Source organism: Balaenoptera ricei, chromosome 12 (assembly GCF_028023285.1).
Source record: "Balaenoptera ricei isolate mBalRic1 chromosome 12, mBalRic1.hap2, whole genome shotgun sequence".
NCBI lineage: Eukaryota > Metazoa > Chordata > Mammalia > Artiodactyla > Balaenopteridae > Balaenoptera > Balaenoptera ricei.
In genome coordinates this window covers 29,303,553-29,323,365 of record NC_082650.1, presented here as the reverse complement: position 1 = coordinate 29,323,365, position 19,813 = coordinate 29,303,553, and the positions used below count along the sequence as shown (strand labels likewise).

Sequence of the window (19,813 nt, the reverse complement as noted above, 5' to 3'; positions counted from 1 at the left end):
TGAGGAAATGACCTAAAACAAACCCCTATTGATGATTTAGTATATAAAAAAGATATTTTCAGGATGGAGCACAGTTTCAACATAAACTCAGCTGAACATATTTTTAGACAACGATCACTGATATGTGTAATAACTGCACAAGAAATTCTTTCATCAAAAGAAGATTCCATTATGAGTCTACTAAGAAGAGAAGGTATACTAACATATTTCAGAAATATTTTCAGTAATAAAGATGAAAACAAAAGACATTTTCTGTTCATCACTGAGGTAGCCAGAAAGTTTAACTAGCCAGTGTATTCCAGTTACTTATTGTATATGGAAAACATCACCTATAAATTAGTAACTAGGCCATGAATACCAAGTACTGATGTCAAAATTCATTTTATATAAATCAGAAAATATAACCCTAAAATTTCCAGGTACTAGTGTTAAATAATTTTTTTTTAAATGTTTTTAAGCTTCACATTGCACTATATATGTACAAGAAGTGAGTCACATTTCTTTGGGAATGTCACAGTTATATTTCCGAGTCAAACTCATTTGAATTAGGGAGGCTGTGAAGAGTAATGTATCAACACAGGGCTTCCTGTGTCTGGAATTAGAATTTCTGGGTTCCCTCTACATTCACCGCTTGCCAGCTGCAGGCCCTGGGGCAAATCATTTCGTTCAGTGTTCTCTGTAAAATGGGCAGGAAAAGCAGCAAGGTTGTAGAAGTCTGAAGATGCAGGGAGATAAATGTGCAGCACGCTTTTCACAGAGCCTGGCACCGGGCAGGCACCAAAGAAATGTTAGCTAAGATGATTACATTTCCATTCAATACTTGATATTATGAAGTTCTGGGTTTTTAAAAATTGTGGTGAAATATATGTAACATAAAATTTACCATTTTAACCATCTCTAGGTGTTCAATTCTGCGTTCATTTTATTTAGAGGGAAACTATGATCGTTTATAGCAAATGTCTGCATATTAACACTGTGCAATTTGCTTTAGCCATAAATATTGAAAAAAGAATCAAGACAAATAAAAGCATTTGGTATGAAGAGCAAAACAATACAAAGTTCTCTACAGCTTTATAATTTTAAAATGAAGTGTAGGAAGACATAAAATAGCCTCTTCAAAAGGCTCAACAATATTTCAAACACAGAATTTATTGAAGACGCTCACGTTCAGTAACTGTAGAAGTAGAAAATTGAAACGATAAACATATAAAATGAATGGTAAAAGTCTCCCTCGCCCTTTACAGATTCCTTTCCCCTCCTCCCAGGTTTGGACATCCTCCTAGAAGTGTTTTATGTATCTACAAGCATATAAATCTGTGTATATATTTTTTCAAATCGAATCATACTATAGCCACTATTTTCCATCTAGATATTTTAAACTTTAAAGTGTATCTTAAAGATCTTTTAAATAATTCACTTACGCATTCTATTGTGTAGATATGACGAAACTTATTGATAGGGTTTCTAACTGACAACATTAGATTTCTAGTTTTTTTCCCTCTTATGGAAAAAAAAAAACTGGAATAAGTGCCTTTGCACATAGATACATATTTTTGTAAACAAAGAAGGCTAAATTCTTAGCAATGAAGAACTAGCATATCATTTTAAAGCTACTTGAAAAACAAAGTTAAGATAAACATTTAATGAGATTATTTGGGGCAGATTGTTGTACTGTGGATCTCCAGGGCCCTTACTTGACATCTTGTCTTCTTAGAGATTAAATTGCAGCATACAGTTTCATAGCAATGAGTTTAAGGCATTGGAATTCCATCACTTACCAGTTAGACAAGGTACTTAAGTTCTCTGCACCTAGTCTTGCCTAAATGGGGCCATTATGAAAGTCAAATGAGATGCTGAAAGCAAGCATTTTGCACAGTAGTATTTAGCATTAGTAACCTCTCAATAAATAAAATGAATAGTTAATAATTATCTGGTGATAATGACTACTCTTAAGGAAATTTCCCAAATTTCCAATTTTTAAACATCGATGTAAGGAATTTTAATTATCCATTTATCATTTACATGGTGTATATTCCCTCTTATGCCTGAAGACTATTATTAATTCTTCTCTGGAAATGTTTTATTCCCAAGTTTCAAGCATCTTGTGTTTTGGGGGTTTTTTTCTCACGGAACTATTTCTCAAACAGTGATGTAGTTTTCACCACCCTGCTTCAGGCCTTTTATCCCGTCTGGGACAAGGCTGGCGGCACATTCCACAAGAAACCTGGTCTGGAACTGGAAGTCGAGAATAAAGACATCATGTCCCTTTTAAGAATATGTTCACGGAGCATTTAGTAATGAGCACAGAAGTGATTGCAAGAATATCTTGGGGTTTGCTGGTGGTCAAGCCCTGGCAACTTGCTTTTCAGGGGCGGGGGTAGAGCTTGTGCCCTCCAATCCTCCAGCTAGAAACCAGCGCCTGCAGCCGGGCTCCTCTGCGGTCTGGGACCCGGCTCTGCCCATCAGGTCGTCCTTATCTGAAGAGGGAAGTGAGAAGCAGGAAGGTATGGAATAGTGTATTTATTTGTATTTTTTTCTGGTGAGTGACAGCCGGGGCTTCTGGCAGCAGAGGCGGAGCTTCCGGTACCCGATGTCAACGTGGACTTGGGTCTTCTGGGCCCTGGAACTTGTCTGGAGCAGCGTGCGGGACCGCCAGGCCTGGCACTCGGGCTCTCCTGCAGCCGCTCTGAACGCTGCTCAGTTCCTTTGCTGCTTAAACAGGCCGCAAGAATTTTGTTATTTATAACTGGGTGCCTAAAATCCCCCTGTCCCCAAGCCCCAAATCCCTCCCATCTCCTCACCTCACCGTGTGGCAACTCGGTCTTGCCAGTCGCTCAGGCCCCAAATCTTGGCATCCACCTTGACTTCGCTCTTTCTCTTCATTTCAGCAGCCATATAATTGGTCTTTCTACATAGGCTCTGTGCCCCCGTGGCTTACTGGTAACACAGCTACTAGAAAGATCTTTCAAAAAGTAAGTCAAATGATGCCACTCTCCTTAGAATCTTCTCACAGTCCTCACTTCACTGAGTGAAGTCAATTCTGTGGTGGCCTACGAGGGATGGCCCGCTCCCTTGGTATCCTTCCGACCTTATCAAGTAGACCTTCCATTCTTCACTCACTGTTTCCGCACACACTGACCCCAGGACTACACTGTCCCAAATGACCCACCGCCTGCTAAGCAGATCCCATGACACTGCCCCCTTGCTGGTCTCAGAACAGACCTGCACAGGTCTAACTCAAGGCTTTCTCACTGGTTCTTCTTCAGCCTGGAGCCTCTCCTCCTGCCAAGATACAACCCTGAAACTACCCTCCCCCGCATTTCCACATTGCATAACCTCTTATTTCTTCAGATTCTCTTCTCTTCTTCCCTAATCTCCCTTGGTGTAACTGTCCCCTCCAACCCTTTTTACTCAGCTCCTGATCTCTTTTACCCTCTATTTTTTTCTACAGCATTTCTTACCCTCCAAAATATACTTGCTGATTTGTCTATCACCCATCTCTCTTCCCATTAGAAAATAAACTCCATGAAGGCAGGAACTTTGGCTCCTGCCATATCCTCAGGGAATATTGCTTCTCTCATAGTAAGTACTCCAAAAATATTTGTTGCATAATTGAATGAATGAATGAATCAATGAATGTGGATGTGTTTGGCATTCTCTACTCTGAGAGTTTATAAGAAGGTTATTACCAGTCACTTAAAGAGCTATTGTAAGGGCAGCAACCTTAATGGAAATCAGTCAGAAGCCTTGAAAGAAATGACTGATTTTATCTACATTTTTCATTTTAATGAGAGTGAAAAGTGTCCTATAAGATGCACTAAGGTCTCTCTGAAGGCTTTTGTAAGCTTAGTCAGAGACACCGATGGTATGATTTAAGGGACATATCATGGCATCACCTGCCCAAATCAATTATTTTCTCTTGTCTATCAGAGTGCCTAAAATTCTCAATATTTCATTATTTTATTTATTCTGTAAATATGCCAGAAGTTAGGATACAGCAGTCCACAAGTCAAAGTCCCACACTTGTGGAGTTCACAGTTTATTTGGGGACAGACTATAAAGACAGAAATACAGACACAGCCAGTGTCAGGTGCTAATAAGTACCAAGAGGAAAATTAGAACAGGTGAGGGAGAGAGAGTGGGGTGGAGGAGTGTGTGTGGCTTTTTAGATAAGGCCACTGGGGAAGTCAGTGTTAGGAGGGGACACTTAAGTAGAGGCCTGAATGAGGTATGGGAGGAAGCATGCAGCGTGCAAATCCCTTTTAGAGACATCTCAGTGAGACGAGAGTGACAGTGACTCCTGGCTGTCTGGGAGAGGTAGACTAGACATCTGCCATAGTCTTGTGTTTTAGCCTAAATTCCCTGCACAATGTTTTATTCTACAACACAATGTATATACTTTATTTTTAAAAATAATTTGTTATAGCCTTGAATAAGTGGTGCTAGCCTGAAGTTCTTTCTACACATATCTCAACATTGTGAGGATGCATTCTTTGGCGCTAGTCATTGGTCAACGTGACGGTCGTCTATGGGAAGAAGCAGGAGCTTGTACCAGAGTCAATCATTAGAGGCTCCATATATTTAAAATTGTCACTGTTAGACAGAAAATGAAAATGAAATGTGGAAGTGAGGGAGTAGGTAGCTAGAATTTTTATTTCTGCTTGCCTCCCAATTTTTCAAGTACTAGATTTTTGGTTATAGCATTTTAGTGTGATGGAAAGAACCCTGGTTTTAGTTATGTTTCCTCAAAGTTACATTTGAGTCATTCTTCAGGATGTTTGGATTGTTCTCCTGCCAACATTTGGCTGATTGGATGAATTTTATACTTTCTCTCCAGCTGCTTTGTGCAAAAAATTATGTAGAAGGTACAATTGTCAAATACCTTGTTGGGATTTTTTTATCCATTAACCATGTGACTTTTAACAAGCCCTGTAGTCACTCTGTATTTCACATATGCCACCTGGAAATAAGGATAATATCTGATGTGTATCTTCTCCTAGAAATAATCTGAAAGCATCGTTTATGCTCTCAGAGGGAAAATGACTCATTGCATCTAAAACCTTATTAATAAATCCTGTCATCTGAACATAATCTGTACGTCTCTCTATGCTTTAGTGGATAGCCTAAGATTATGGGGAAATGGGAAATGTGTTCAACTTCTGGGAAAGGATTCTTGTGAGAGGAAGTGCACCCTTCATTTGGTCTTCTTCTTATCTGCTGAATGTAGTCAGTGTGGGTGGGGCCGTATGGCACCATGGGGTGATGTACTAAGGAAGAGATCAGCATGACTGAAGGACCCTGGGTGCCAGACGTTGGGCATCTTGCCATGCCTTCCCGGACCGCCTCCCTCAGGTCATCTTTCACATAAGAGAGAAATCAATTTTCTTCTCATGTAAGCCACAACTGGGACTTCCCTGTTGGTCCAGTGGTTAAGACCCCATGCTCCCAATGCAGGGGGCACGGGTTCGATCCCTGGTTGGGGAACTAAGATCCCGCATGCCATACAGCTCAGCCTAAAAAGCCACAATGACTTTTCTGCTGTATAGTCAGACCTAACCCTGAGTAGTGCACACCTGTGATTTGAAAACTTTTTTAGTGCTTACAAAAATACTGTATATGTGTTATTTCATTTCACTTCAACAATCCTATGAAGTACAAGGAACAAGAATTGTCATTTCCGTTTTGTCAGAAACCTACCTTTTTGGAAGATAAGTGACCTGCACAGAGTCATATGACTAGTAAACAGAGAATCTGGATAAAGGAAGTTCGATATCTCTGTACAACAAATCACATACGTGCAGATGTGCGGACAGAAATAGAGCACACAGTCTTGGAGGAAGACAGACCTGGCTTCAGATTTTCTGTCTATCTCTTATCGCCTTAGGCAAAGTATCTACCTTTTTCTGACCCTCTTTTCATTACCTGCAAGGTGTGCAAACAATACCTCCAGGGATTGAAAATTCCAAATGCGATGAGGTTTGTGAAGCTCCTGGTCCAGGGTGTGATATACAGTAGATGCTTAGCAAATAGAGCTCTTATTATAGGCAGATGCTTATCAGCCTGAAGATACTCAGATATGGGAACAAAGGAATGGAGTGGAGAGGCCAGAGAGTCTGCTTCATCTTGAAATCCCAGGATTCTGTAAAGAATTTGAAATATTTTGATTTCTTTCTGGTTCAAAAGACCAGATTAGTTAGTGGGGCTGGGGATGACCACATTCTTGTGTCCTCTGAATATCTTAAAGGTGTTTCCCCATCTCTCTATTTGGAGGGAAATGTCACAGGAAAAGTGTCTTTTGCTTTCAAGCTCCTTACAAGGCTCAAGAACAGGAAAAATACCCATTCTCAGCAATTAAAACATTTCTCTTAAAGAAGTAGGAGTGGGAATTCCTAGAGTAGCATGTTGAATTTTGTTTCTCAAATACTATTTGAATGCACCCTTTAAGTATTTGCTGTTGGGTGGGTGTTGTGTTGTGTAATGGGATTCGAAGGAGATTTATGAGCTTCTAGAGGGGGCTAAGACTTGTGATTTCTTAAGTGAACATTTTAGTCGGGATAGATGAAGCATTGGCAGCTGATGCCCCAGTAAGTTAAGTGAGCATGCCAGGTATTATCTGATCCAGATTCTGGTTTAAGTTAGGTCCAATCCAGACTACAATCAGTGGTACGTCAGTATAATAATGTGAATCGGAATTTGTTGTGAGATGCATGACATTTGTGAATCTGTCAGCTACGACAAGCTTTCTTTTGTTTTCTCTTTTTCAGACTCAACTAGCTGAGAAAAATCTTTCAAGCCCCTCAGACCTTTATGCAAAGTTATTCTGATGTACACAGAGACAGGTACTTGTGGTACGTTGATGTTGATGTTTACTCCATTCCTATTCTGAACAGTTGGCTCGAGTCATCACGCCAGTTATGTACGCCAGACTTAGGCAGTGTTTGTCTGATGGAAAGGACTCTGGTAATTCAACTTCACGTCTAAGCACTCCTCACACTATGACACAGCAAAAGAGCCCACAGCAGCAGCTGTTGGAACAACTGCTCTCTTTTCCTCCCAAGTCTGACATTTCCAAGGTAGGATTTGATTACAACTGGCAAAACAGAATTATGGGCAAAGAAATGAGGTGCAGAGACCAGAAAATATTAAGAGTGAAAATAACAAGGCAGTGAGGCAGTCTGTGTTACATTCCCTTATCGGGCTGTAAGAAGTAGGCAAAGCATCCTGCTGAGAAATGCCTCCTTGCTTCCAGGATAGAAAAGACTCTCTCAGACCCGGTCCAGGCAGGATACCTCACAGCACAGGTGCCAACCTGTGTGATTCCTCTGAAGCGGCCAACATCTTGGGCAGATTCGAATTCAACTACAAGAACTTTTCTGAGAAAATAAAGGAGAAATTCTAACCTTATGTATACTTATTTATTTATGTACCATTTGGGGACGTTTTGGAGAGAAGTCATATATCTCCTCCCACAATTCAATTTCAGTTACATTTGAGCACTTGCTCAAAGTTCAGCATACTCTAATTTGTTTCTTACTCTAAAAAAGTATTATTTCTTTTTGCATGTATTCCTTCCTCCATTTTTTTCCTTTTATGATTTATCACCAAATTTGCTGTTGGTGGCTCTTTTTTCCTTAGATACACTGAGTAAGCTTCAAGAGTTTCCCTTTTGAAGGCTTAAAGCCTAGGAAAAGACAAGCAATAGTAGTAGTGTTAATAATAATACTAGTAATAATAATACATGCATATATGCATGGATATGTATACTATTGCATAACTTACAAAAAGCACTTTTTACACACATTATCTCATTTAATCTTTTTTTTAATACTTAGATATACTTTTTTTTAAATAATTCTTTATTTTATTTATTTATTTTTGGCTGTGTTGGGTCTTCATTTCTGTGCGAGGGCTTTCTCTAGTTGCGGCAAGTGGGGGCCACTCTTCATCGCGGTGCGCGGGCTTCTCACTATCGCGGCCTCTCTTGTTGCGGAGCACAGGCTCCAGATGCGCAGGCTCAGTAGTTGTGGCTCGCGGGCCTAGTTGCTCCGCGGCATGTGGGATCTTCCCAGACCAGGGCTCGAACCTGTGTCCCCTGCATTGGCAGGCGGATTTTTAACCACTGCACCACCAGGGAAGCCCTATCTAATTTACTCTTAAGTACAACAATAACATCCAACCCTCCTCTTCCTCCTGGTTACCATGAGCTGGGCAATGTGCTAAGAACTCTCCATGCAACATCTCTAGAGAAAGAAGAGTCAGGGAAGAAAAGCAATGAGAAAGTATATTTTGATATATGTAAGGGACCATGAAGAGTAATTAAACACTAAACTAGGCACGAGCAGTCCCAAGAGGGATGGCTTCTCTGTTGTTAATTCTACTTAGCATTGGGCAAGTGAGAACCTCTTTGGTCCTGGGTTTGCTCATATGCAAAATTAGATTAACACATACCTGCCCTGACTCCCTTACAGAGTTACTCTGAGAATCAAATCAGGTAATATGGGAGAAAATATTTTGTGGTTTGCCAAATGAAGATGGAATATTTCTATTGATTTATTTTTCCTGCACTTGACTTCTGCCCACATTGGTAGCATCAACCTAAACAAAAGCCTCAGTCTATTGAAGAATAGAAACGATAAACATTTTTGAACGGGATAAGATGTTCTAATAGGCTCTCAGCCATTTTACTTTTCTTATAATCAAAATTTATAGGAATTTGTCTGGCAGCCAAATGCCTAAATTACAATCTAATGAGAGTTGAGCTCAAAGGGAACCAAGATTTTATAGGATCTTCTACCAATCAGGGCGTTTTTTATTTTTCTCAAAGTAGTGTCTGCAGACAACTTTCATATAAATCACCTTGTGTGATTATAAACATTTCTGATTTCTGCACCCTTCTTTTACCTACTGAATCAGAAGTTTCAGGATGGGGCCTAGAAATCTGCCGTTTTTAGAAAGCACACCAGTTGAGACAGGTCCATTAGTCCAAGAACATATTGGCTAAAGTTTGCAAGTTGTAAGAGGACATTTGTTCCTCATTTCTTTCCAGAAGTAACAAGATTTCTCTAACAACATTTTATTAAAAACAGATACGTGTGCTTATGTGAAATAAAAGCAGAACTGCATCGGTGTGCAAAATTTGACGTCACTTTCTTGAAAGCACTTTGAAGTAATGTTTTCTCAGCTTTCTTTAGTTGGGTGGTACATTCATAAGAGAACTTTGGAAAGAGTTTTCTCTTCCAGTGTTATTTCTGGCCTCCGCTCAAGAAATAAACAATCTCATAAGCAATTAAATTGATAACCAATAAGTAACTCTCCACGTGAGGAGGAGGCCTCAACTCATTTGAAGCAAGAATATTAAAAGTCTCAAGACGTTAGCAGTTTGCACTGTATGTTGACATAAAAAAGTGGGGTTTTGCCTTTGGTGTTCAGTGACTATGAAATATGTAATGTTATTTCAGAAGCTATAGGCATATCATCAGTCAGCTTCATGGAACATAAAGTTGATAGAGATTAATCAGTATTTGGTCCACATACATTTATTGAGCAAGAACTATGTGCCTGGCACTAGTGCAGATCTAAGGCTAGAGGAATAAATAAAGCAAACAGGTTCCTTAGCATTTACCTTCTAGCAGGGGAGGCAGAAAAATAAAGAAAAAGCTAATATTTAACAGTTCTAACATTGCAGGGCACATTCGAAGATGATAAGAGCAGTGGAAAATGGTTTATTCTGAGTCTACTATGCTGAATTTTAAAATTCTGAAAACTAGAAAATGATCCACTTCATCACACACACTGATGGTCCCTTTACAGTACAGTCGATACCTATAGTTCTGATTGATCTCTTTTATCCCTGAGGCATAACCTGTCTGCTTGTCATTCCTGACCTTCTTTCACAACTGTGCCCTGTGTAAGGATGCTCAGAAAAGCAGCCAGTCAGGAGATTTGTTTTCTGTTCCCTTTTAGCACTTCTAACTCAGGCAACCAAACCGGTTTGAACCAGTTAGAGCATCAGAGCCATTCCCTGGACTCAACCCAGAGTCTATGGAAATTCAGTTAGCTTCAAGACTGCAAACTAATACCCACGTGTACCAGCCAAAACATCCTTTTTTTTCCTCTTTGCTGTGTTATCCATACTTAAAGTAGTAATATGACCACATTTGAAAACCTTCTTGCAGAAATTTCTTGGAAAAGAACATGCAGTTGATCTGTGTCTATGAAGTCTCTGTTATTTTAGGGGAGAAAACCCCACCAAACCAAAAAACCCACCAACGGCTCCTTTTCTTTTTTTTTTGTACAACCTGACATTTCAGACCAAAGTGGGGAGCCATGTTTTTCAGAGATACATGAGCACAGAGAGGACGTTGCTATTCTGATCAGAAGAGTTTGATAGGTGTGTTTTGGTTTGATTTAATTTTTCATTTTTGTCTTTCTGCTTATAGAAAAATGTTCTCTGGGGAAAATACATATTAAGGTTAAATCTCACATGGATTAATGAATTACCTACAAATTGCAGCCTTCAGCAATTTTTAATAAAAGAGCACCATCCACCTCATGCTAAACTGTAAAAACGGATTCCATTTTCATAATATTACTGTTATTCTACGGAACAGTGCTGTTAGAAGAAATCCCAGAAGCAAACACAGTACAAACCACAGAGCAGCTATGTAGAGGTGGCTTCTAATCATAACTGAACATAAACAAGAACAAATAAATCAAGGAAGAAACTCCTTCACTTCTGCTGGCCTAGAGATGTCAATTTTAAAGCCAGATAAATATCAAGCAACCTGCAAGAGAAGTTACTCAGCAGCCAAGAGAGTGACAGTCAAGCCCATCGTGGCTGGGGACACTCGGATGTAGCAGAAGCACAGGAACTTGATTTTGAAATCAGATTACATATTTGAAACTGCTGGTGTTTCCGACTTAAACTCCTTGGTGGAGATGCTAGCTTAGTGTGCACATCGCCTAGACTGACAGTGGCAAATAGCCTCTGTGCAAGCAACTCACCTCCCAGCTGCAGGCACAGAGCTGTGCTGAGGGCATATCACAGGGACAGAGCCAGGGCAGGCAGGCATGACTCTGGGAGAGAGAAAGGGCTGGAGTTCTGGGGGTTTGTCATCTCGCGTGTGTTTTTAAATATAAAAGTGAATTTTGGAAAGCTGATGGGAGTTGGATTTTCAGCTGAGACCTCATTATGAGGAAATGCCGCGCTGGCAATAAATGTCATCCTGAGCTAGTGACCCTCAAAATGCTGAACTGGGGTCAAAATCATAATTTGGCAAAGGTCACGTGTGCTGCTCTTCTCTTGTGCCCATCCTTTGTCTGAGGCTGTTTTGCCAAAGATTTTACCTTCCAGCACTGAACATATTCACCTTGAAAAGGGAATAGCTAGCTGATGGAAAGGGCCAGCTCAGAAGGCAGCTGGGGTCCTTCAAGCTGCTTTGGAGCTGTGCCCAGGGCCTAAATGTGCCCCCCTGCATCATTTAGGTGTAGGGCAGAGGAGACAGCTTTAAACATAAACACTGTTTTCTTGTTGCAACATTACCTGAGTCCCAAAAAAAATCACCGTTTTCATCAGCACTGAGTTCCAAGGAGTCACTTGAGTGATAAGACAGTGCCCCTGTGGCAATTTCAAGTACGTGATTTGGTTTAACTTACACGCAGAAGGCCCAAGAATTGCGGAATCAGAACAGTTGGCCTGCTTCTCCACAATATATCTTCCGGACGTGAGTATACTAGTCTTCTGTTAAACAAGGAGTCTTACCCCGTCTGAAATGCTAAGCATGTGTCACCCTGAAAGAAAACATTTACAGTCATATTTTCCTGAGTCTGATTTCCGAGAAAATGTCTTCCATTGTTTTAAGAGAGAAACTAGGAAGTAGAAAATTATTTCTCACCAAGCCATGGCTTTTCTTTTTCAAATGTACCTTTGCATCTCGGTTTGGGGAGGGATGCAAGTGTCTTTGCTTCACTGCTCATCGCCCTGGGCTTGTGCCTTGGATGTTTTTATCCCATCATCCAGATAGTTCAAATCAGGAGTGAGGTGCATTCGAGCTGGGCTTCTACTCTGAAAAGAAGATAATCCCTTAATGACTGGTCAGCCTCCTCATCCCAGCGAGTGTAGCCTTTTAGAAGCAGAGGTTGCTCTGAATTTGCACAAAATAACTTTGGGGACAAATAAAAGCCGAGTTTGGGGTGTCCTCATGGAACCCCCTCCTTGCCTGCTGTTCCTAGCTTTTGTTTCCTCATGTGGACATTGCAAAACTGTGACTCTCCAAAGAGGTATTTAGTTTCGAAAACATTTGGAGTTAGGGCAACATTTGCATAATTCTATTAAAAGGCTTATATCTCAGCTTTGAAAATATTTGAGAAAATGTGATTTTGGGGAGAGAAAGTCTTATCTTTTGGCCCAGAAGGTGCTTCATGGAACTAAGCTCGTTAATGTTAGGAGTGCATATTAAGCACCAAAAACTAAAAAATAGAGAGCCTGGAAGGGTTTCTTTGGTCCCTCTTCAAGTCCCCAGTGGTCTGAAGCTTAAGTGAGAGATGGATTTTCTGTTTCTTTCATAGAATTGCGAATTTAGAAGCCGGAGTCATATTACAGTGATGGGGAACACAGGTGTGTTTCTATAGATTTTAAAGTAAAATTTATTGGTTCCTTTCAACTGAGGACAATTCATTTTGGTGTCATTACAGACTTGAGAAGATCTTCCATAGATCAAATTCGTCATCATGCCTATTTTGATCATATGATGCTGTCCATCCTTCACAGGTTGACAGCCAGTTGGCAGACAGTTTTCATATTCAGCTTCTAAGAAAGGAACCCAACACCTTCAACAGTGTAAATATTACAACACCAATTGCAATTAGAATCCCTCCTAATGTAGCGTACGTCTCCATTAAACCAGCTGCTGGTCCAGGAGCTGTAGGCCGCATGTCCAGATGGTGGCATGCTGTCGAGAAAGGTGCCTGAAGACTAAACCTGAGAGTGCACACACCCTCAGAAGCCACCATTCTAGAACTTTCTAGAGGCTTACGCCTACCCTCCTCTGTCAGGACTCATGTCTCATGCAGAATATACTAAAGTCTGGGGACCTGCCCTGATATATGTCTTCATTTTTTTCCCATATTCACCTGAATTGTTGCCAGAACCAGAATAAGACTTTTAGACCTCCTAAGCTATTAAGCAGGTAAACAAAAATAACAATTTTATTTTTTGAAATAACATAAAATGTATAAGTCTAGCAGAACACCTTGTCTTTTCTAGGTGATTTCTTGATTATAAACTTCTCAGTGCATTCATTAAAGTGGAAAATTTCTGATGTTTGTTTATTTATGACTATAGGGTCATCCAGCAGTGACTGTTGGGATAGAATGTACTTGTTGGCCATGGTCCCCCATGATCTTTTCTGCCCATCAGCATAGCACAATGACTCATATTTGCTTTTTGGTATTGAAGATTTTGCTGGGTCCTAATTATATTTCATATCTAACGTAAAACCTTTTCCAGATGGTTTTGTGATTCTCCTTCTCTAACCGACCCTAGGTTTCACTCCCCTTTCCTGACAAATGACCTCCCTTACCATGTTTTCCACCCATCTTGCTATCTGACTCCAAATTACATTAGATCAATGTTTAATTTCTTGAGATAAAAAACATTTAGGAATGTTTTAAAATAATTTTTTAAAAGCAACTTATATGTAGCTGGTAATGGCTCTGGGAAATTATACACATTTGGCTATCCCTACATAAATGCATGTGTAGTGCTTTGTTACATATGTAACAAAATTCACATGTTGAAGACTGTTTGGACAAGTGGAACTCTGTTAACTAGAGTTGCGTTTTTAGGATTGAGGCCTGAGAATTGTGTTCTTATTATGTAATACACAGGCAAAGTTATGTTTCTGTACCTGACATGGGGCAAAAATTTGCAATGTTCAGCCAAAATTGCCACCTGAGGACACAGAGAACAAAGAAACAAAAAACCCTAATCAGATTAGAGTTTAATGAACCAGTCTCAGGCCGGTTGTGAACTCACTATTGCCAAGCCATTCCAATGAATAAACAGTGGAACAAAACTTGGAGAACAAAAATTCTTCTTAATTATTTGCATTCTTTTGGTAGCTGTAATTATAATTACAGGCAATTTTTCATTGCCTGTTACAACTTGTGCCCATGATGGTATATTTTTAAGTTGTTGTTGCAAGATAGTTATGATAATCATTAAGATGGGCGTAATTTCTTTCTGAAATATGTAAAGGATAATAGAGATGTACGTTTCAACTTAACTAGAATTTGTAAATGAATGGCAGTTCCAGGTTAGTTTTTATATAACTTAGTAAACTATCGCTAGACTTATAATACACCACACACACTATATTGTATTATAAAGTACATAGAATTAAAATATTAGAAATTCTCATAGCTAATATACTTATATATTTACCCTTTATTCCTAAATATGGATTTTTAAGATAAGATTTTTTTTCCTGATGATTAAAATGTTTATTTTAGAAGAGACGGAAAATACACAAAAATGAAAGGAAGTCAGTAAGAATTACCCGTAATCCTACAACCCAGAGATATCCACTCTGTTGGGTTGGAGTGAATATTAACTCTGCTAACTAGGTACAGGTACCCTTTAGTCTTTTTTTTCTACAGATTTTATTCCACAAAATTGGTATCATACTATAACTGTTTTGTAGTTTTATTTTTTTATTGAAGTATAGTTGATGTATAATATTATATGTTATAGGTGTACAATATAGTGATTCACAATTTTTAAATGTTATGCTCCATTTATAGTTACTATAAAATATTGGCTACATTCCCCTTGTTGTACAATATATCCTTGTAGCTTATTTTCTACCTAGATTTTGTACCTCTTAATCCCCTACCCCTATATTGCCCCTCTTCTCCTCCATCTCCCCACTGGTAGCCGCTAGTTTGTTCTCTACATCTGTGAGTCTGCTTCTTCTTTGTTAAATTCATTAGTTTGTTATATTTTTAAGATTCCACATACAAGTGATATCATACAGTATTTGTCTTTCTCTGTCTAACTTATTTCACTTAGCGTAATGCCCTCCAGGTCCATCCATGTTGCTGCAAATGGCAAAATTTTATTCTTTTTAACTTTTAAATATATATATATATATATATATTATTTTTTCTGCCAGCTACTGTTCTTTCACATCACATTTTTATTTTTATTTTATTTTTTTTAACATCTTTATTGGAGTACAATTGCCCTACAATGGTGTGTTAGTTTCTGCCTTACAACAAAGTGAATCAGCTATACATATACAAATGTTCCCATATCTCCTCCCTCTTGCATCTCCCTCCCTTCCACCCTCCCTATCCCACCCCTCTAGGTGGTCACAAAGCTCCGAGCTGATCTCCCTGTGCTATGCGACTGCTTCCCACTAGCTATCTATTTTACGTTTGGTAGTGTATGTATGTCCATGCCACTCTCTCATTTTGTCACAGCTTACCCTTCCCCCTCCCCATATCCTCAAGTCCATTCTCTAGTAGGTCTGTGTCTTTATTCCCATCTTGCCACTAGGTTCTTCATGACCTTTTTTTTTTCCCTTAGATTCCATATATATGTGTTAGCATACTGTATTTGTTTTTCTCTTTCTGACTTACTTTACTCTGTATGACAGACTCTAACTCCATCCACCTCACTACAAATAACTCCATTTCGTTTCTTTTTATGGCTGAGTAATATTCCATTGTATATATGTGCCACATCTTCTTTATCCATTCATCCGATGATGGACACTTAGGTTGCTTCCGTGTCCTGGCTATTGTAAATAGAGCTGCAATGAACATTTTGGTACATGACTCTTTTTGAATTATGGTTTTCTCAGGGTATATGCCCAGTAGTGGGATTGCTGGGTCGTATGGTAGTTCTATTTTTAGTTTTTAAAGGAACCTCCATACTGTTCTCCATAGTGGCTGTATCAATTTACATTCCCACCAACAGTGCAAGAGTGTTCCCTTTTCTCCACACCCTCTCCAGCATTTATTGTTTGCAGATTTTCTGATGATGGCCATTCTGACCGGTGTGAGATGATATCTCATTGTAGTTTTGATTTGTATTTCTCTAATGATTAATGATGTTGAGCATTCTTTCATGTGTCTGTTGGCAATCTGTATATCTTCTTTGGAGAAATGTCTATTTAGGTCTTCTGCCCATTTTGGGATTGGGTTGTTTGTTTTTTTTTTGTTATTGAGCTGCATGAGCTGCTTGTAAATCTTGGAGATTAATCCTCTGTCAGTTGCTTCATTTGCAAATATTTTCTCCCATTCTGAGGGCTGTCTTTTGGTCTTGTTTATGGTTTCCTTTGCTGTGCAAAAGCTTTTAAGTTTCATTAGGTCCCATTTGTTTATTTTTGTTTTTATTTCCATTTCTCTAGGAGCTGCATCAAAAAGGGTCTTGCTGATTTATGTCATAGAGTGTTCTGCCTATGTTTTCCTCTAAGAGTTTGATAGTGTCTGGCCTTACATTTAGGTCTTTAATCCATTTTGAGTTTATTTTTGCACATCACAATTTTTTTTTTTTTTTTTTTAGATTTATTGATTGATTGATTGATTGCTACGTTGGGTCTTCGTTTCTGTGCTAGGGCTTTCTCTAGTTGCGGCAAGCGGGGGCCACTCTTCATCGCGGTGCACGGGCCTCTCACTATCGTGGCCTCTCTTGTTGTGGAGCACAGGCTCCAGACGTGCAGGCTCAGTAGTTGTGGCTCACGGGCCCAGCTGCTCCGTGGCATGTGGGATCCTCCCAGACCAGGGCTCGAACCCGTGTCCCCTGCATTAGCAGGCAGATTCTCAACCACTGTGCCAACAGGGAAGCCCCTGCACATCACATTTTTAATAGCTGCATAGTATTTTTTCATGTGTATAGTAAAATTTCAAAAATGACTCTTAGACTTGACAAGAGTTACAAGGGAGAATTTAGAGCTTCAGGCCATAGCTGCTATGGCAGGTTGATGATTGGGTTGCAGCCTCTTATTTAAGTTGGAGCTATTATTTTCTTTGATTTCCTTTGAATATCTTAATTATTTTTAAAACATTTTTATTGGAATAAAATTGATTTACAATGTTATGTTAGTTTCAGGTGTACAGCAAAAGTTATACGAATACATATATCCACTCTTTTTTAGATTCTTTTCCCATATAGGCCATTACAGAGTACCTTTGAATACCTTGAGGTGGTCAAGCCTTCTTCTGTTTGTTCTGTTCCAAGTGCAAGGCCCTACCATTGCTCATTATTTTATATCTGCCTACTGCATGCATTTTAGTTTCCCACCTGAGTTTTCCACCTTTGATATAGAATGTACAAGAGTTAAGGGAAATATTAAAGGAATTAAAAATGATTGAAAATGACTTTTCTGAAATGTCAATCCCAGTTTAAGTTGTAGTTTTATTTTTTTATTGAAGTATAGTTGATGTATAATATTGTATAAGTTATAGGTGTACAATATAGTGATTCATTTTTTTCACTGTTAGGCACAGCTGTTTCATCCCATGTAACTAGCATGACTTGTCCTCTGTGGTTTCCAGTGGGTGCTTCCAATGTGCTATTAGGAAGGGAAAGAGGACAAGAAATTAAAAAGATGGGTTCCGATGGCTTGGGCTTAGTTCTCTTGGGAGCACCTTACCCAGAAGTCGTTGTTTCTGTTTTGTCCTGGACAGGGTCAACTATGCTGTGGTAACAAATTAACCCTGAAATCTCTGTGGCTCAGCAAAAAACAAGTTTATTTACTGCTCCCGTAGAGACTGATGGAGACTGGCAGGGAATCCCCTTCATCCACGACTCAGCCATGCAGGTGGCCTCCATCTTGTGAGGATGCCATCTCAGTATGTGACTTTCAAGGTTGCTGCTATGGAGGAGGAGAAGGATATAAACTCACACCAGCCTTTAACAGCCTCATCCTAGAAATTATATGTGTCTCTACTGCTCCCAATCCCTTGGATAGAACTAGTAACATGATGGGGGGCAGGGAGTGCGGAGCTGGGAAATATCTGGAGTTCATGGATATTGATGAGTGTAGTCTGTGCCACCTTATCTTGTATCAAACCACAGAAACTAAATTAAGATCTTCTCAGTGAATGAGAACAGGAAATCAAAAGGGTTGTTGGGATCAGAGAATCTGGAGTAACCAGTAAGACCATTAAGACCTGAGAATCAGAACCTGAGAATGAAGAAGTGTTCAGAGTGGGAACAAACTGGCCAACACAGCTACTGGATGTTGCTAACCAGATACAGTGAGACCAGAGAGAAGATACGGCCCACGAAGCCATGACCTTACTGCCTCTGACTTGGATTCTTTGGAAGTGTGGTTTCCAAACCTGGTCACTCAGGTTTAGAAAGCTTTAGAAGGGACTTTAGAAAATGTGGAATTCTCCACCTGAGTCTACCGAAAGAGAATCCCCTAAAGAATATCTTACATATATTATATTTTTAAAGCTCTTTCTGATTATTCTGATGTGCCCAAGCTTTGAAAACTCATTGCTTGGAAAAGAAGGAGGTAGAAGACGTCCTTAGGAGGAAGTTCCCAATGAGCGAGCCTTAGAAAGGCAGTAGCAAGAGCCACGCCAGAAGGAAGCCCAGTTTATGGTCCTGTTGTTGGGTGATGGTTAGCATCACAAAGGGAAGTAAATTCAGCTCTGAGTCATGGTACCTTGAGTAGAACCACCTCAACCAACTACCTGGTCAGATACTTAGTACCTAGATGGCGATCACACTTCACAGACCCACCAGGCTGGAATGGTCTGACTTGGCTAGCCATTGCTTCTTGGTCAAGAAATTACTAGGTAGCACAGCACTGTGCTAGATATGCAGAGGTGTCTGAAAAATCCAATGCAGATAAATCTCCAGTTCTACACAGAGCACAAGAAGAAAATCTGACTTTTGCCTAATGGCTGGAGTTTTAACATACAGTGCCTGGTTTTACATATGGCTTTCTCTAGATATATCAGGATACAGCAAGACCAAAACCTGAGGTAAGTATCAAAGAAGTAGTAGGTAAATATTGTTTCCAAAATGAAAAGTGGAGGGCAGAGCTTGGGGTGATGTCAAAGTCAGTTAATGGATATCCAAATATAAGATCACACAGCTGAGCAACAAATGCACCAAATCAGAGTTATGAAATGGAAATCAAAACCAGGACCAGGCAGAGACATATGTATTAGCCGGTGTCATGAACTCAAGGAAGAAATGTGAACAGTCCATCTTAATTCTAGCGGAAGTCCAGCTGGTTTGTAGTTTTTTTATATCACCAGAACATGCCTTCTTACTCCATATTTTTAAAGCTGCTGGAAGCACAACTGACTTTAGAATCTGCCCTCTTAGCCTTATGGTTATTTCTAAAAGATTATTTCCATGCTTTATACAACTGCTCTGTTAGTTGTAGCCACTGTCACGATCCATTAAGACCACAGCAGTGGATTTTGAAAGTGATTCTTCTGGTTTCCTTTTACTCCATCTCACCCTGTATTTGCTTAAAAGTCCTGCAGGTGGCTGGCTGGTCAAGCTGGGAGGGTAGGGTTTGGGTGATGTCTGCTTCTGAGTCACATTCCGGGACATGTGGGTATTTTTAGGCTAAAGGAAAAAAATCCAATAGACATGCAGGGAGGCTTCCTCATCTACCTGAAGGAACAGACTTGCTCTATGCTGTTTTAAAAAGGCCAGTATTTTGAAATTCCAAAGAGACAGTTTCAAAATGAAACATCTTACACATTTAAGCCATCCATCAATGATATCAGCTTCCTGGGGTATTCTTGAGCTCCTTGTCCTCCACCAAATTCTAAA

The 19,813-nt window shown here is 39.7% G+C and overlaps 1 long non-coding RNA gene across 4 annotated transcripts in view; it reads right to left on the bottom strand.

Annotated features, from left to right (window-relative positions):
- Window positions 1–1,995: 1,995 nt before the first annotated feature.
- LOC132375896 (uncharacterized) overlaps window positions 1,996–19,813 on the bottom strand; it is a 102,497-nt gene continuing 84,679 nt past the window's right edge. The window contains exons 5-9 of one of the 4 annotated variants that reach the window (XR_009506150.1): window positions 11,895–12,064; window positions 11,656–11,790; window positions 5,923–6,139; window positions 2,802–2,962; window positions 1,996–2,709 (exon numbers count right to left, since the gene is read on the bottom strand). This is a non-coding gene — a long non-coding RNA (uncharacterized LOC132375896). The remainder of the gene's footprint in view (window positions 2,710–2,801; window positions 2,963–5,922; window positions 6,140–11,655; window positions 11,791–11,894; window positions 12,065–19,813) is intronic. The other 3 variants (XR_009506151.1, XR_009506152.1, XR_009506153.1) reach the window with 3 other exon arrangements.